The sequence below is a fragment of the Herpailurus yagouaroundi genome, unplaced genomic scaffold, assembly GCF_014898765.1.
Source record: "Herpailurus yagouaroundi ecotype Mexico unplaced genomic scaffold, PumYag 198, whole genome shotgun sequence".
Lineage (NCBI taxonomy): Eukaryota > Metazoa > Chordata > Mammalia > Carnivora > Felidae > Herpailurus > Herpailurus yagouaroundi.
Window position 1 is genome coordinate 2718021 of NW_024412429.1, and position 14263 is coordinate 2732283.

Sequence of the window (14263 nt, forward strand, 5' to 3'; positions counted from 1 at the left end):
GGGACCTCGAGGCGGGTCAAGTTGGGGTGGGGAGCTGGCCCCGTGCCGTCTGCCTGCGGGGTCGGTGGCCAGCCAGCTCCAGGAGCCTACGGGCCGCGTGTGGGGCTCGGGCTCTCACCCCGGAGCTTTTCGAGGGATTAGGCCTAAAACGGGCCCCTTTGGGTGAAGGTAGATTTCCCTCAATATTTCAAGCAGCGGTGTGGGTTGAACGGTAACGTTATAATTAAGAAGTTTTATGAGGTGGGCTGATGGGTGTTTTCTTCTCCTGACTCCCACGATGCCACCAAGTAGGAATGGCCACCCGTTCAGGTGACGTGATGGTGTCTCTGTTTGTCGGGCTAAGTATTCACGGCAGGCATGGCAGGTACGGTGGGCCTGTCCCCACAGGTGTCAGACGGGTCATTTGAGACCTGGGTTTTGGGGCGCCTGGATGGCTCCGTCGGTTAAGTGTCCAACTCTTGATCTCGGCTCAGGTCATGAGCTCTCCGTTCGTGGGTTCGAGCCCCACGTTGGACTCTGTGCTGTCGGCATGGAGCTTGCTTGGGATTCTCTGTCTCTCTCTCTCTCTCTCTCAAAGGTAAATAAACATTAAAAAAACCCCAAAACCCTGGGTTTTGCTCAGGTTTAGTTAATGTACGTGATTACTTCAGGCTATATCTGGTTCATGCTAAACAAAATACACATGGGGGCACCTCAGTGACTCAGTTGTTGGAGCGTCCGACTTCGGCTCAGGTCATGATCTCGCGGTTTGTGAGTTCGAGCCCCATATCAGGCTCTGCTGTTAGTACAGAGCCTGCTTCAGATCTTCTGTCTCTTTCTCTCTCTGTCCCTCCCCTGCTCATGCTCGCTCACTCTCTCTCAAAAATAAACATTAAAAAAAAAAATGGAAAAACACAAAATACACACTTAAAAACCCTCCTAAGCATCTGGCAGCTTTCTGGGGGCCCTACGTCACCAGCCTTGTTGGGGTAGGGGCTGTCCTGCTTGCTGTGCATCTCAGGAGCAGCACAGAGAAGCGATGGGCGTCTCAGCATCTCCTCCGTGGGTCTGCAAGTCCCGTGGGGCAATACGGAGTCCCGGCCGATCCCAGGAGCCTGTATTCCTGGATGCAAAGAAGCCACTTGTGTGAACGGTCAGTCTTGCATTTGATGGCTGACATCCATGTGAACAAAGCTTTCCACTGAACCCCACGTTGTACCTTTTACATACTCGTGGTACTCCCGTGTCCCTCTAATGTTTTATAAATAGCTCAACACTAAGAACTTGGTTGAAGAAAAGTTTCTCTCTACCATTTTCTTGTGTGAATTAGATCTTCCTTATCAGACACAAAAATGGTGTCCGTAGCATTGAAGGTTGGTGGTAACTGATTTAGGGTCCTGTAACATCTCAAGGTGTTCTGGTTATTTTAGTTAAGGGGCTAGACAGGTGCCTGAATACTATTTCACGTTGCCTCCTAATGTGAGTAAGCTCGGGGACGAGCGTGTTGTAGTGGGAGGGGCGGCCCTGCTCCGCTTTCCTCATAACGATTTTTCAGTCTTGCTTATGATCTGATCAAGAAAAAAATGGTTCAGCTCCAACCGGTGGTGGTTGTCAGAGCTCTACTCGGCTTTCTATGGTCAGTGAGGAACCGTGTCTCCTGGGAAGATAAAGTTTCGTCGTTCTGCCTGTCCTCTCCGCCCTCAGACTGGCCCTGGGCAGCAGGAGCGAGGAGTTTCCACGCTGCCTGTGGTCCTCGTCTCTTGGCCACAGAGATGGACGTAGGCAAGTGGACAAGACTGTGTCTGGTGGGCGTGGGTGTCACTCGTGAATCATCCCCAGTGACCAGTCCCACACGCCTGTTATGGTAAGAGCCATGGTCAGAGGTAGAAGGATTTCCAAGAAGAACCATCTCTGTGGGGACCTTGTTTTCTGACCGTATTTGGGTCGAGGCTCTGGGAGGGCCCCGGAAGCAGTTGCAGAAGCCGGTGGCCAGCCTGACCCTGACCCCTCTAGCACTTGGCCATGTTTTCAGAGTCGCCTTGGGTTGATGGGCAGGGGTCCCTTCTTTCTTTTTTTAAAATTTGTATTTGTTTTATTATTTTAGAGTAAGCAGGGGAGAGGGGCGGAGGGAGAGAGAGAATCTCAAGCAGGCTCCGTGCTTAGCAAGCAGCCACGCGCGGGGCTCGATGCCACAAACCGTGAGGTGACGACCTGAGCCGACATCAAGAGTCAGACGCCCAGCCGACTGAGCCTCCTGGGCGCCCCGGTAGGAGGCCCCTCTTACGTTCAGAATGAACGCACACGAATCCAACCTCATGCAGCGTCACCTGGGAGCATTCTGGATCTGGAAAAGGTGGTGAGAGCGGCGCGCGAAGCGTTTCCCTTCGTGTCTTTCCCCCCTTCTTCCCGCTTCTCTGCAGGTCTGTGTTCAGCAGACTGTTCACCACGAGAGGGGATTGCAGGGTCTCCTGTCTGAAATCCTGGTACGTTTTGGCTGCTGGGGCGTAAGCAGGTGCTCGCAGCGCCCTGATGAGAAATGGGATTATTTTACGAGGTGCGTCGTAGAAGCTGCAGATACGGCAGCGCGTGTTCCCGCTAAACCTGCAGGGGCCGTCGGTTCAGCAGCTAAGTGAATTTCTTCTCCCTCTTTGTTTGTTTGATTTTATAACAAGGGGAGGGGCGCCTGCGTGGCTCGGGCAGCTGACAAGTGATTGCAGTTTACTAATGCAGCGTAAGAGATGTGGACGTAACTATATATCCAAGCAACTCGAAAGGATCTTTCTGTTTGAATTTGTAACTTGGCTTGTGGCTTCCTCCTGTACACTGACCTCTGTTGGGGCGCCTGGGTGGCTCAGTCGGTTAGGCGTCTGACTTTGGCTCAGGTCATGATCTCACAGTTTGTGAGTTCGAGCCCCGCGTCAGGCTCTGTGCTGACAGCTGGGAGCCTGCTTCGGATTCTGTGTCTCCCTTTGTCTGACCCTGCCGCGCTCCTCCTCTGGCTCTGTCTATCAAAAATAAATAAATGTAGGGGTGCCTGGGTGGCTCAGTTGGTTGAGCGTCCAACTTTGGCTCAGGTCATGATCTCGTGGTCTATGGGTTCGAGCCCTGCGTCGGGCTTCAGATTTTGTGTTCCCCCCCCCGCCCCTCCCCTGCTCACTCTCTCTCTCTCTCTCTCTCTCTCCCTCTCTCTCTCTCTCACAAAAATAAACATTAAGCATATTAGAAAAAAGACACTGACCTTCGTGAACCCAGAGAGGTAGGAGGCCCTCTGTGGCAGCAGGTGCTGAGAGCAATGTCACGGCCAAGCCAGGCACACCCAACACGAGCTCCTCACTTACGGGTCATCACCGACAACCTGCCATCGTCCTGGCCACCTTCCCGAGGCGACTGTTCCTTCACCGATAGCGCACTTCACAGACGGGGAAAGGAAGCCAGAAATGACGCGATTTGCTCAGTCCTCCAGCTACAGGGTGCGGCTCGGCCTTTCAGACAAGCGGATGCTCTTTATGTCCTTTTCTACACGCCAGCTCGACACCTCACCCCCTCTGCTCCAGTGTAGGCCAGTCTTCTCTAAATTGTGGTCTTGGGGGAGAAAGATAAAGCGCTATAGGCAGTTATGACTGTCTTTTATGATTCACTGGAGGTTAAATGAGGCTCTCATGTTTTATTAGGGGGCAGCTTATTTAGGACTACCCGCTGATGTGCACCGTGCCTGCCCAGGAGCTGTAGATGCGCCCTGGAACCCCGCTGTAGCAACATTAGGGGTGTTGGGGCACCTGGGCTCCCTCCGTAGTGCATCTGACTCTTGATTTCCACTCAGGTCATGATCTCACAGCATGTGAGTTCGAGCCCCGTGTCGGGCTCTGGGCTGACAGCTCAGAGCCTGGAGCCTGCTTCGGATTCTGTGTCTCCTTCTCTCTCTCTGCCCCTCCTCTGCTCATACTCTGTCTCTCTCTCAAAAATAAATAAATAAACTTAAAAAACAAAAAAACAGTAGTGTTATTAAAAGCGTCAGAGGTGGGAGCCGCTGGGGGGACGCTGTTGGTGAGCTCCTGGCTGGAGACTCACGTAGGACCCACTGCTTGATGGAGCCCAGCCATGCGGGGCAGGGCGGGGGGTCCTGGGGGGGCAGCAGCCCTGGTGGCACTGAGCTGCTCCCACCCATGGTTCCCTGCTTCAGAAACACGACGTTGTAGTCTATAGATTTTTAAAAAAATTTTTTAAATATGTATTTATTTTTGAGAGAGAGACAGAGCATGAGCAGGGGAGGGGCAGAGAGAGAGGGAGACACAAAATCCGAAGCAGGCTCCAGGCTCCGAGCCATCAGCACAGAGCCCGAGGCAGGACTTGAACTCACACACCGTGAGATCATGACCTGAGCCGAAGTTGGACGCTCAACCCACTGAGCCACCCAGGGTCCCCTGTAGTCTGCAGATTTTATGTCCTTCCGCCGTCAACACCCACAGTTGCTTCTACGGGTGTTTCCAGCTGAGGAGTCCGCATTCCCTTCTCGAGATGCACGGTGTTCGTGCAACACTGTGATTCTTCTGGATGGTTTTCCTTCTGGGCATTTTCCTTCCTCAGTGCCCAGTGACCGTTCTTCACACCATTCCCTGCACCCCCTGTGTCGGCCAGCAGCGTGGCAGCGCCGTGGGGTTCAGAAAGGACCAGACTGGAGGCCCGTGCACTGGCACGTAGTCCTACCCTCTCGCGCTTAGCTACTTGGCAAACGTGACCTTGGTGAGACCGCGTTGCCTGCTGGGAGTTTGCGGACTGGATGCAATTGAGATCGACATAAATGGTCAGAGCCTTCACGTACTTTGTTTTTCTTTCATATGTGTTTAGACATCTATGGACATGCACACATAAAAAATAAAACGTGCATTACCTAAGTATTTTATACGTTGATACGGTGAAGATTATGTTCGATGCTGTTGGTCTCCAGATTCCTTTTGCAAAAATTTTTTTATTTTTTTATTTGAGAGAGAGTGTGTGAGTAGGGGAGAGGCAGAGAGAGAGAGAGAGAGAGAGAGAGAGAGAGAGAGAGAGAGAATCGCAAGCAGGCTCTACCCTCAGTGAGGAGCCTAACTCGAGACTTGATCCCAAGACCCTGGGATCACGACCTGAGCTGAAATCAAGGGTCAGATGCTCAACCGACCGAGCTGGCCAGGTGTGCCCCACCAGATTCCTTTTACAAGCACTTCCCCTCACGTTAGTAGAAGCTGCCCATTCGTGTTGAATTCCTTTCCATTTTGCAGAGAATCTGCACTTCAGCAGAGAATCGGGTGCTTCAGCTCCCATGCTTGGGGAGCCGGCCCCCACACGGCGGAGTGCTTCCCATCCTGACCCGTGCACCTGCTGGTTGGGCGCTAACCCTCCCGGGTTTACCTTCCCGGGTTCAGCCGCCTCTCCTTCCCTCTCTGTCCCATTGTGATCCGCTGGTGCGTGTCTTGGGCCTAACTGTGCAAACACCATAGTTCTGTGGCTCAGGGTCGGATGCCCAGTGTGACAGCAACAACTATCCCTTTAAAGCAGCGGCCAGTGAGCGGCGGGAGCAGTGCTTCAAAATAACGTCTTTGAAAAAGTATTTGGGAAGTGAATGAGCCGGGATTGTCATGGAGATTTCCCGTGGCATAAAATAGAAGGCAATCTCTTGCCACAGTCTCCATGGCAACATTGAGTTCACGTGCTTACATACACCTGCAATTAAATTCCATTAAGAAGGAAAGGGCTGCATCTCAAAGCCACGAGATTTACCATGACCGCTGTTTAGCTGGGGACCAGAGACCCGATCTGTTTTGCTAATGCATTTTCAAAAGCACTGAGCCTTCGATAACGACTTTTTCACCCTGCTGGAGTTTGAGTTGTTAGGACAACTCAGAATCCTGTCACGAGTCTGGTGATATTAGGACAGGATTATCCAGACGCTCGATTCCCCGTTCTTCCCGCCCTGCGGCTTCTGTGCTCACCCACACTGCCACCAGGTGAAGACAGAGAGTGAGAATCATCGGCGAGCACGCTGTTTCGAGTGATTCGGGCAAAATGTGTCGTGCAGAAAAGATGACATTTAAAAAAACATTTTCAGAGAGGGAGAGAGAGAGCGAGAGCGCACACACATGCGAGCGGGGGAGGGGTAGAGGGAGAGAGAGAATCCCAAGCAGCCTCCTCACTGTCAGCACAGAGCCAGACGCGGGGCTCGAACTCACGAATTGTAGATCACGCGCTGGGCTGAAATCAAGAGTTGGACGCTTGAGCAGCTGAGCCACCCAGGCACCCCCAGAAAAGATGACATTTTCGGCTGAGCTCTTTCCATGTTTTCTGTGGCGTGCGGTCCCCTGGGCCCGGGGAAAGGCGGCGACCCTCGTGCCCCCTCACAGTCCGCGGCCGGACCAGGCCGGGCATCTCCACGCGGACAAGCCCGCCTGGAGCTCTGCTGAACTTCTTTCTGATTTTGCCGAGTCGCTTATTGTCTGTCTCTTGGGATTCCTTCTTTTATGGAAGACCAGATAGATCCTCCCTTAGAAGTGGATGCGGAGGCCTTTAATTTTATTCCGCGTGGAAAATAATCAAAGAAAATGTTTGTGGCTCCAGACAAGCCCTCTCTCCTCCGAAGAGCCACGACCCCAGGCCCCAGGTGACGCTGATGTCAACTACGCTGCGAACAGCCCCCACGTGACATAAGCTTCTTTCTCAAGGGGCTGCGTGGGTTACAGACAGAGAACATAAACGGTTAATTCTCCTGCGTTGGTGATAACGCTGCAACCTTAACGACCCTCCCTCCGCCAAACACAGACTCAGTAAAAAGTTCTCAGTTGCAGTCAAGCCTGGATAAGATATTCTTCCGCCAGAGTGAAGGACTGTCGACATAATTGAAGTGTCCAGGCGGGACCACTGGAGCCCGGGTTTCAAGGAACATGCCTGGTATTGTCCTCCTTCAACGCAGAAGTGCCGCGGAGGAGGGCTTGCAGATGCCACGTTCTCAAAGCCCCTGCGGAGCCGCCTGCGGGACGGGACCGGGCTGCGGGTCCGTCTGCGGTGTGAGCTGCGTCCTCCGTGGCGGTGGAGCCTGTTCCCAGAATGACGGCTTCTGTCTGTGAAAAGCTGCATATAGGCTTTCAGATCCAGAACTTTCAAAAGGGTGAGATGTGGATTAATTTTAGGGGAAAGGAATGGCACTAGAACGTTTCTTAAGCTCCCGATGGTTTGCGAATTCAAGACTGAAACGTGCGGAGACTGTCTGGACCCAGGCAAACTAAGAGAGAAGAAATTTGTTGTGAACAGGGAGAACACTCGTTTCTGTCACTTCCCCTGTGTTAGTATTTTTTGCCAGCTTTCAGTAGCAAAAAGCAATGGGTTTTTTAAAAGGGGCATTTTTCTCTACTGACATAATTCAGCCTATGAACAAACCATGCATTTAAAAATTTTTTTTTACGTTTATTTATTTTTGAGAGAGAAAGAGTTGGAGACCCGGTGCAAGTGGTGGAGGGGGCTGAGAGAGAGGGAGACACGGAATCGGAAGCAGGCTCCAGGCTCCGAGCTGTCAGCCCAGAGCCCGACGTGGGGCTTAAACCCACGAACCGTGAGATCATGACCTGAGCTGAAGTCAGACGCTCAACCGACTGAGCCACCCAGGTGCCCCCACCTAACAAAGTCTTTTTAATAAGAAGTATGATTAATACAAATTCTGCCTTAGAATGCCCCTCGGAATGGCTAACCTGGTAATTAGTCTTTCCAAAGCTTTCTACGTGTCTTCTGAGGTGTGTGTGTGTGTGTGTGTGTGTGTGTGTGTGTGTGTGTGTGCACGCGCGCGCACGCGTGCACACGTGCACCCTTGCAAACAGGACATTTACATGGATAAATGTGTGCTAATCGGTTCTGCCTCCTGGGGGAGAGAACATACGGTATTTGTGGTCTGGAGACCGCAGAATGAATGCAAAGGGGTTTGGTTACAACAAAACGCACAGTCGTACAACTACTTTCATTTGGAAAAGACGTATCCTTTAAGATTGTGGTGTAAGGAAGGGACGGGCCGGCCACTGCTATCCTGTGCCGCCACCTGTCATGTGTCCCGCCCTGAATCAGGGCAGGTTCTGTCCATTTCGTCTTCAGTTTCCTCTTTGTCTTTGATGCCTTCTTCCCAGGCCCTACCTTTTTAAAGCAGTGTATTTCCACAGCCACGTCCGTAACGGTGACTTCTGTTGTATCTGTCACCTAGAAGCTGATTGTCGGCTGGCACCTTTTCCATACTGCGTCTTTAGGCCTTCAGAGGAGGGGCCGATTTAGGTACCTACAGGAAGCTTTAGAAACTCCCAGAAGTCTCACCCAGTGTCCTCACAGGTCTGACCCTGCCCTCGCTCCGTGCACACAGGTTGCATGCTCAGCCGTGGCCAAGACCAGGGTCGCGGGGAGGGACAGCCACAAAGGGCTGCCTGTTCTCGGGAGGTGAGGGTGCTCTGTTTTCCCCAGGAGGGCAAAGTAGACTTTGTTGTTGCCCAGGCAGGCCGTACTCCAAGGAGCCTGCAGTAGTGTGTCCCTGAAGACAGAAAGTCGGTGCACACGTGTGTGCACAAGTGCCAGCACGTGCAAGTGCATGCACACGCAAGTGTCAGTACATGTATGCACACGCACAAGTGTTGATGTGTGTGCACGTGTGCAAGCACAAATGTCCATGTGTGACAAGTGGCAGTGTGCACGTGTGTGCACATGTGCACACACACAAGTGTTGATGTGTGTGTGCACATGTGCACGCATAAGTGTTGATGTGGATGTGTGCATGTGCACACGCACAAGTGTTGACGTGTGCATGTGTGTGCAAGGACAACCATCGATGTGGGTGTGTGCATACGTATGTGTGTGCATGCACAAGTGTCCGTGTGCATGCATGTGTGCAAGTGTCGATGTGTGTGTGCCACGTGCACATACACAAGTGTCAATTGCGTGTGTACATGTGCATGCACAAGTGCCGATGTGTGAGTGTGTATGCGTGCACACACACAAGTGTTGATGTGCTTGCATATACACGCACATGCACAAGTGTTGATGTGTGTGTGTACATGTGCACGCATAAGTGTTGATGTGGATGTGTGCATGTGCACACGCACAAGTGTTGACGTGTGCATGTGTGTGCAAGGACAACCATCGATGTGGGTGTGTGCATACGTATGTGCGTGCATGCACAAGTGTCCGTGTGGGCGCATGTGTGCGTCGACGTGCGTGTGTGCCACGTGCACATACACAAGTGTCAACTGCGTGCGTACATGTGCACGCACAAGTGCCGATGTGTGAGTGTGTATGCGTGCACACGCACAAGTGTTGATGTGTGTGCACGTGTGCAAGCACAAGCATCGAGGTGTGTGTGTGCAGAAGCGTCTGTGCATGCGGGTGCCCGCGTGCACGCACAAGTGTCGGCGTGCATGTGTGTGCGTGCGCGCGGTGGAGGCGTTCCTCAAAGGGCTCAGACCGCGGACAGTGCGGTCCTTGCCTCGTCGGTGTCCATTAGTTGGCCGAGTGCCACCCGAGACATAAGCGAGCGTGTTTCCCGCCCTCCTCCCGAGTCCCCTCCTGGTGTGACCGCGCTCCGGCCTTGGCAGGTGGGCTGGGGGAGGGGTCTCCGGGCGACCCCTGCCGGGAGTCTGACAGCCTGGAACAGCCGACTCGTTGCTCGTGAAGCACGTGGTGTTGACGGCTGGCAGGACTCAGCGGAGCGAGCTCGCGCGCCTGGGCTCGGAGACATGGACGGCCTCCAGGCGCTGCTTCTCGGCTCTCTCCTGTCGCCTGGGAGCCCGCCAGGTTCAGGTTTATCTCCGCCAGAGCCTCGCACCCCACGGCCCGCCCGCCGCAGCGCTCGGGCGGAGGAAGTGGGGCTCCCGCCCCCCGCTGGGGTCTGTGCCGCCGGTGGGCAGGGGCGAGGCGGAGGCCGGAGCCCGCAGGGGGGGCTGGAGGGATGGCTGGGTCGCCCTGCGGGACCGGCCCCCCGGGCTCGGGGCAGAGAGGACGATGATCAGGCTGCCGCACAGGAAACTGCAGAAGCTCTTTCCCAGGAAGGGAAGAGGGCGGGGGGACCTCGCCCTCGGCTGGGAATCCGGGGGGAGGTCGCCACGGTTTTAATTTGCTGCCGGGAAATCACTGCTGTCCTAGATGCTGGGCAGCGAGCCCTAAGCTCCAAGCTGTTCCGTGGGGCCGAGTGAGACTCCGCGCCTCGCGACGCGCGCGTGCGCCGGTGTCGCAGGTCACGGGGACACCGAGCGCAGGTCGGCAACTCCATTCGGACTGTTGCCGTTTCCACTTGCCTGGCTTTCGAGGGGGTGTTAGAGCCCGAACGGAGGCACTGTTGGCGTCCCCGGATGTATTTTCACCATCACGGAGGCCGCGTCGCTCAGTCGTCCTGCGATGTCAGAAGCAAAGGGAACGGAATGCGGCGAAGTTGACCTTTACTGAAACCCTTGCTGAAAAGGCAAAGTCGTGGGAGAGAATCAGATTTAGCAGTTTGCCCTTAAATTCTTTTTTTTCGTTTTTAAAAAACGCCTCTACTGTCGTAAAACACACGTAACATGAAACTTGACCATTTAAATCGTTTTCTGGTGTCCCGTGCGGTGGCATTACGCGGTTTGCTTTGCGGTGCAGCCGTCATCACTGTGTGTCCGGAGCACTCGCGCCTTCCCAAACTGAGACTCGGCCTGTGACACACGCCCTCCCCACTTCTCCCGCCCCCCGTGTCCCCGCTTGTAGGTGAGATAACTCTAACACCTACAGTCCTGTGCGCTGTGTCAGGGTACAAAAAGCCGGCTCAGGCGGACCGACTGTAGGCTGTCTGTTGGATTTGTTAGGGAAGTTACTTTGAATTGTTATCTCTTTTTTAAAAATGCTTATTGAGTTTTGGGAAAGAGAGAACGTGAGTGGGGGAGGGGCAGAGAGAGAGGGAGACAGAGAATCCCAAGCCGGCTCCACGCTGTCTGTGCAGAGCCCAAAGTGGGGCTTGAACCCACAAACCTTGAGATCATGAGCGGAGCCGAAATCAGTTGCTCAACCGACTGAGCCGCCCAGGTGCCCTGAATTGTATCTCTCTTATTTTATTTATTATTATTATTTTTTAAATTCTGTTTAATGTTTATTTTTGAGAGAGAGGCAGAGCAAAAGCAGGGGAGGGGCAGAGAGAGAGGGAGACACAGAATCTGAAGCAGGCTCCAGGTTCCGAGCTGTCAGCACAGAGCCCCACGCGGGGCTCGAACCCGGGAACCGTTTGTGAGATCATGACCTGAGCTGAAGTCAGATGCTTAACTGACGGAGCCACCCAGGCGCCTGAATTGAATCTCTTTTAAAAGAGAATTATGGGGGCGCCTGGGTGGCGCAGTCGGTTAAGCGTCCGACTTCAGCTCAGGTCACGATCTCGTGGTCCGTGAGTTCGAGCCCCGCGTCGGGCTCTGGGCTGGTGGCTCAGAGCCTGGAGCCTGTTTCCGATTCTGTGTCTCCCTCTCTCTCTGCCCCTCCCCCGTTCATGCTCTGTCTCTCTCTGTCCCACAACTAAATAAAAAACGTTGAAAAAAAAATTTAAAAAGAGAATTATGAGCTGCAGGTTTGTTTGTTTGTTTTTTTTAAATCACCAGCATACCAACATAAGTAAGGGATTTGTGAGTCTCGATACTTTTTGAAGAAAATCTGTTTTCTTTAACTTCGTGTAACTTTTTTGACGTTGGATGAGAAATGTTGTGATTCACTGGCTTTAGTAAATATCTCTAAATGTGTCTGTGCTTGCTATATGTAGATTTGGGGTTAATAATTTTACTTGTAGATCTTTATACATGGAAATATTTTTTAAAGATAAATTTATGTTTCACTTGACAACCACTCCTAAAATACTTTTTTTGGTCATTTTATAAGGTGAATGAAAGCTGTTTCCTTCTACTTTGGCGGTTAAGAAAACTGAGGTGTTAAGCTAGCAAGGGGCGTGCTCACGCTGTAGGAACATATGGACAGACCTGAAGGCAGAATTTGTGCCCCTGGGGGGGCGCCTGAGTGTCTCAGGCAGTTAAGTGTCAGACTCCTGATTTCGGCTCACGTCACGATCTCGCGGTTCGTGAGATCGAGCCCCGTGTTGGACTCTGCCCGGACAGAGCGAAGCCTGCTTGGGATCCTCTCTCTCCCTCTCTTGCTGTCCCTCCCGGACTGGTGCTGTCTCTGTCTTTCTCAAAATAAATAAATAAACTTAAAAAACTGTTTTCAAACATAAGATTAAAGAATAAGTAAGTGCATGAGGTGAAGGACATAAGGTAGAAAAATGAATCTGAAGTGAGGCGTGAGGTTGGTCCCCCAGTGGAAGTCCCGAGGCACAGCGTGCTTGCCGATGGCACGCCGTGGCCTTGATTCTGAGATTGCTGGTTCCCTGAGCAGCAGAACGAACACATGGGGTCTGAGCCACAAGAAACAAACAAAAAGCCTAAAACCGGTTGTTCAGGTGAACACGTCTTTTTGTCCCTGAGCCCAGAGAGAAACATCCCCCCCCACCCCCACCCAGGCCTTCTAGCGAGCCCACCGTGTGAAAAGCAGTGAACGGTATCCCCAACAGTGGCCTTCTGTTAAGTACAGGGCGTTTCTCAGTGATGTTTTTGGTGACGCCCCGAGTCGTAGGCTGGGGGGGGGGGTAAGACCACCGTACAAAGCGCAAGTCAGCCCTGTGCGGTCTGGGCGAACCGCTCTCTGAAGGTCTGACTTCACGCAGGGACACGGGAAGCCACCTGGAAGTACGCGTAGATGCGTCTCTGTAACTTTGGGGACGGAATCTGTACATTTTGTTAGAATCCAGTGGCCCCGAGTTTGGGGTCCTTGGCAAGTACAGGAATGCGCATTTTTCGGTGCTGCAGGTGATGAGGAGGGGCTCATACCATTTGGGCACCGGAAAGGGTTTTAGAAACCACACCGCCCACGACTCCATTTTCTAGACAAGGAGACTGAGGGTCTGAGAAGTTGAAATGCTCCAGGTCACCCAGAGAGGGAGGGGCAGAGCTGGGGCCCTTCTGAGCTCTTCCCTTTATACCGCGATGGGCACACATGTCAGGGGTCAGCACCACCACCAGAGAACCGCGATGGCGACCCCTACCCGCCTCTCTTAACCATTCTTCATCTTCACAGTGTCTTCATTTGACACTTTGACATGTGGGGGGGCTCACCCTGGGGGCGCTGCTCCTCCCAGGGTGAGCCGGTTTCTGGAGACAGTGAACAGCTCACTCGAAGAGCACCTTTCATGGGGAAGCAACCCATCCAGAGCCACACCCAACCCTGCCCTGTGGGGCTCTCGTGCTCTGGGCCACTGGCCCCCCACCCGGTCACCCCAGGGCAGGTCCTGACAACTAGCCCCCCACCCGGTCACCCCAGGGCAGGTCCTGACAGCTAGCCCCCCACCCGGTCACCCCAGGGCCGACTGAGCCACCCTGGGGGCCAAAGACTGGCGTTTTTAAAAGCAGTTTATATGGAGGGTTATTTAAAAGGCCATGAATGCAAAACATTTACTACGTGGTGATGAAAAAGTGGTTGCTGGAAAATAATGACCCACGTCAAGGAAAGAGGAGGAGAGAGGGTTACAGAAAGTATAATTCACTAATCGTTTGCCCATTTATCGATTCTCTTCCCATTTTATCAATGAAAAATTCTGTTCCAAGGAAATTGATGATAGTGAAGCCTCACAGAAATTGAGCAGCGGGTTAAAAATGCAAGCAGCTGGAATCTGAGGAAAGAACACACACGTAGTTCTTCGGATGGCCCGGCCTGGTGTCCCTGTGTGACTCCTAAGGGCATCCTGTGGCTCTTACAACCCCCTGACCTTCTCGGATCTGCGAAGGCACAGACCTGTCCTTCATTTCTCTGCTTCTCGTAAAATATTCACCCCCAGCGGCACACGTTTGTTTCTGGTGATGGTGCGTGTGATTAGTGACGTTGTATTTTAAGAACGGACTGTAGAGCTGTTGGATCCAGTTTCTGTCGTGAAGGTTGTGAATGTAGAGAAAATACTGAGACGGCATCCGGTTAACATTCGAGGCTGCTCACGTGGGACAATACAGCGGCGATTCTAAGTGTGTTATTGGGTCTTTACGGAGATTGGTTTTCTGGGGTTGTGACTGAAATTTTCTTTGCAAGAGGCTTATTTGGAAGGGCAGCCAGGTAAGGATGGCTGTATCTCTGTTCTACCCAAGGATGATGGTTCATCTGTTCTATAAATATTTGTGGCGCGTTTGCTCCAGGCTGGGTCCTGGGGGTGCAGCTGTGAACGAGGTAGATGGGCCTGCCCTCTCCG

The 14263-nt window shown here is 52.9% G+C and overlaps 1 protein-coding gene across 2 annotated transcripts in view; it reads left to right on the forward strand.

Moving 5' to 3' along the window:
* RPS6KA2 (ribosomal protein S6 kinase A2) overlaps positions 1-14263 on the forward strand; it is a 345801-nt gene that overhangs the window by 55630 nt on the left and 275908 nt on the right. The gene's annotated exons all lie outside the window — the stretch shown is intronic.